A 4,568-nucleotide genomic window follows, 5' to 3' on the forward strand; every position below is an offset into this window, starting at 1 on the left:
AAACAGTATGATCATGAGTACAGAATCAGTTCCCCAGTCACAAGACAAACAAGAAAGATAGGGCAGTCTAAGTGATCAGCCAGCATGATACGCACAACAACATTATTGTTATTACTGATACAAATCAAATCCACAGAAGCACTTACCTTATACCAACAACTCGTTTAAAATCATCTTCAAGGGCACGTATCATGTATTTGTGAAAGTTAAACTTCAGATTTGACTTGCAGTGAGTCTAAAACAGAGAAACACACAAAAGAATGATCTTGACATCCCCACTTGGAGGCTACTTGCAAATATTCATATCAAGGATAAATAGGCAGCAAACATCACATTGCATCCTAAAACTTACCATGAAAAACCATGCCGTAAGGTCACATAATCCCACTTGGTCACCGAGCCATAAAATTGCTTGAAAAAAGAGTGCTGCAAGAAATTTGCGAGATTAAGATGAATAACTAAAACTAAAAAAACAATCAAGTAGGAATTTAGCACGAGTTTCTGGAATTAATGATTTGTCATGTGGTCCAAGTTATCAACAATTCTGGAAAAGCTTGAGGACTTCATTGATCTGAGCTCAAGAACATAAGAAAAGAACTAAATAGAGATAATCAAACTAAAGGTATGGAATCACCAATAGCCGATGCAGGCAAAATTACTCCTTTCCCTGCAGTATTTTATACCACGTGCTGATTCCACTCCTTTAGAAGGTCATGGTCCCTTGTGATATCAACTAAGGTGGACACACAAGAAGGACAAAGACTCAACAGAAATGGCTCAATATTAAGCTTTATTGGACAAGGAAAAGCAGGAAAATACTGAAGAAACATAGATTATGTGTTAGCATGCCCTATATAGAACATGCCTAAATCTTCAAATAAGGGGTTCAGAAGTAGTTTTAAGCATGAGTGACATGAATATATCATCATCAATTCTAAGTTTCAGATCCTGATTAGCTTGTGAAAAACTTACCAACCAACCCATCAGAGCAGAGTCTTTACCAAAACCCAGAAAACGACCCTTAATAAAAGCATGCTGGTGAACATGAGTGATCTTCAGTTCCAGAACTGCAGTAATCCAATTTTCATGTAAGGAGCAACGGAGAAGAAAAATACTCAAAAAAGACAGCTACTAAAGGAGTTAAATAGATCATCTAACTTGTTAAATCATTTCTTTTCAGTGGGCTCATGGCTCGCAAAAAAAGGGGATAATATTTATAAAGTAGCATCGTAATGACTTGAAAAACATCTATCAAAGAGTCTACAGATTGATTAAAATAAGTGAACACAAAGCATACACTATAACTGCTGATCAAACCACTTACCCTTATGTGGTTCATAGTTGTCTTTAGCAATTGAATCCTCCCAGTGCTTCCACTGACGTATCTATACAACAACAGATGAATTATTAATAAAGAAAGAAATTGTGAGCATGAATAGTTTATAACAAAATTGTCAAAAAGATACTCACTTTCAATCCTCCGAAGAAAACAGTCAGAACACAATAGGTTACGTGGACTAAAGCTAGAACAAATATAAAGATATGCAGGTGGTGAATGGCTTCCACAGATAATAGCGGAACCTTGTTCTGAAAAGAAAAGAAAGGAGGTTATGTGATCATAGTTCAAAAAATTGAAAAGGAAAATTCATGGCATAAATAATTGACAAGGTTAGATCCTAAGTGCGAGAAGCTCGATAACTAATGTGATAACTATAGTGTCTGAAGTGCATCCTCACAGCCAACAAGGAGATCTCAGTGCTCAATTCTAAATAAAGGTTATAAACTGAAAGGAGACCCAAAGAAAAATAGAGTAAAATTCTGCTTTGGCAGTGACAGTGACAGATTGATGAACTACGTCTTGAGCATTGTGACTTCCTTCATTATTGTCCCAGAATGCTGTCCTCTTTCATCTCATCTTCGTCCAAAAATTAAATGCCATCGAACGCTACAGCTTACTCGGTACCAATCAATCATGACTCAGATTCCGCGTCCAAGCAAGTAAAAATAAAATGGTAAAATTGACATCAAATTGTGAACAGAGATAGGATAAAATGACACTGTCCCAAGCATAATAGCAATTGATGGGCAAACTTGAAAGAAAGTGATCTATCAAAGAAAAAATTGAAAGCCCACCAATGTGAACTGAGGAATGTGTAATGTTACCTTACGAACACAATAGCTACTAGATGACGACCCCTCAGCAAGAAGACGACGAGCAGTTCCAGAGAAATGCCAGGAAAAGAGAAGAAGCTCTGAAAATGGGATGTAGATATTTGATTCTTCGCCTTCTCCTCTGTCCGGGTTACAAGGAAGCATATGGCGGGTCAACCAGCAGGAACGCATATTTTGGTAATCCCATTTTGTGTAACCGTCAGAAGCAGCGATATAAAACCCAACAACATCAACTCTGAAAAACGAACACAGCAATAAATACAAAAATAAATAATAACTTCCAAAATTTTAAAAGAACACTGCACATCCAATAATGGAGGAGAGGGGAGAGAGAGAGAGAACAACAAAACACATATTATATTTTAAAATTAAGAAAAGAAAAAAGTAGATAGAGAGGTACCGAACCTTCTTTGATTTTCTGAAGAGCTTCATAGAGTGGCTTCTGATCTCTCTTCTTGAGGAACTTTCCGCCATAATGAAGAAAACGCTCGGCCGCGAGTGAAACGGCGACGATGACAGTGCAAACGAGAGCAACAACCCATGTGGGAGTGTGCTCTAATGTCGTCTCTTCTTCCCCACCTCCACTCATTCCGCTCTCTCTCTCTCTCTCTCTCTCTAACTTTACTCTCTATCGTCTTAGGTCTTAGTTTCTGACTACCCTGTGGACTCGGTGCACTGATCAGCACTGTGTCCCCTCACCTCACCTTTGTCGATATATGCTTCCGCTCTACTGGAAAAATGTGACTCTGTTGTTTTTTGCTACAGATTGCTTCATCTCCAATCCATTGGGTACAGGCTGACCCCTACTACTTATTTTCCTCTTTCATTTTTTTTCTGTTTTTCTTGTCTGGTTAAGACTCCTGTTTTACTTTTTCTTACGTGACCCATTGTTTTTTTTTTTTATTGTTATTCCTTAACTGTTTAGACGAATACCTTTTTTTAATTTCATCATGCTGTTAGATCCTTTAAATTTTTATTGGACAGGTGCATCCTGTCATCATCTATTTAATAAAATATCATTATTTTTAATAAATTTTGTTATAATAAGATATCTATTATTTTTTAGGAAATTTTACACATCTAACCCATTTAATGAAATCAAAAATAACAGCCCAATATTTCAAATATTTTACAATATAGATGGATTAATATATAAGTTAAATTAAAATAATAAAAATACACATTCTCCTCAAATCTAAAAATATATTATGTCCACTAAGCTATAAGTGAACTATTCAAAAGTATTAAAATATCGAAGTGATATATAATTATAAATGGTCATGATTATAATCATTTAGTTGCAGGAATTTTGCTATTCTATTACACAAGTTTTTTTTTTATTTGTTTTGAAGATAAAAAAGACAAATTGCACCCCAACTGATTGTAAATAGGCCACATTCTAAAATTTTAAAAACTTTTTTCATAATTTCTGATTAATATATTTTTTATGATTATTAGGCCAATTTATTTTATTTTTTATCTATACTATTATTAGTATTAAAATTAAATTATATTTAATGTCATTCTAATATTGGATAACCCATGAATTATATAATATACCAAGTTTATTAATAATTTTTCAAAATATAAACCGTGGTCATTTGTCACCTTGCCTGTTCTTGTTGGCCACAAAACTTTTCCAATAAATTTTTATAAAATTGCATACTCAAAACTCATATTCAAGATTACTAATTAAGTGAGCATAATTCTTTATTATTGAGCTATATGCTTGTTGGTAAATGTAAAAATATATTTCATCAAAATATCAGGTAAGCAATTTGGTGGCTGGTCTTCTTTATTAAGTCGTTGCTATTAAAATTGTTGACTTTATATATAATATATTTAATTACAATAATTTTGGTCGTGATATAAATATAACAACTGACTAATTGAATGAAAAAATTGTATATTTGTTTTAGAAATTGTTAATTTATTATGTGATCATAGGGAAAAAAATAACACTCGTTATATCAATATCAATATTGAATATCAAATGAAAAGCACTGTTGATTTTTTTAAGATTTTGTGCGATGTAGGAAATCCGATATTTGTACTTATTAATCCAATTTGGAAGGCATATGTATTTCTTAATTTCATTTCTGGTCCTGAGTAAATTGTTTGTTTTGTCGTCTCTTCCCAAAAATCTTTTTCCGTTTCGTTCTTGTGAGAAAGTAATCTAATTAATCCGTACCCATTATCTTTGTTCTTTCTTATCCTCGTTCATGTTCGCTATCGTGACAAACTAATTTGATTAATTTTACCAAACAGATGAACAGGTAATTTATGGAAGTTAATTAATCACTTAATTTTAAGAGAAATGATATTAAGTACTTTAAAAATAGAGAGTTATTATACTTAGAGCCTAAATCAATCTGAAATTACTTTATAGGCCTTGG

General features: G+C 33.3%; 1 pseudogene; it reads right to left on the bottom strand.

Moving 5' to 3' along the window:
• Positions 1-21: 21 nt before the first annotated feature.
• Positions 22-2,943, bottom strand: LOC129300492 (MLO-like protein 1; annotated as a pseudogene).
• Between the last annotated feature and the right edge of the window lie 1,625 nt (positions 2,944-4,568).

Source organism: Prosopis cineraria, unplaced genomic scaffold (genome assembly GCF_029017545.1).
Source record: "Prosopis cineraria cultivar Desert tree isolate PC_DT_omini unplaced genomic scaffold, ASM2901754v1 PC1617, whole genome shotgun sequence".
Taxonomy (NCBI): Eukaryota; Viridiplantae; Streptophyta; class Magnoliopsida; order Fabales; family Fabaceae; genus Prosopis; species Prosopis cineraria.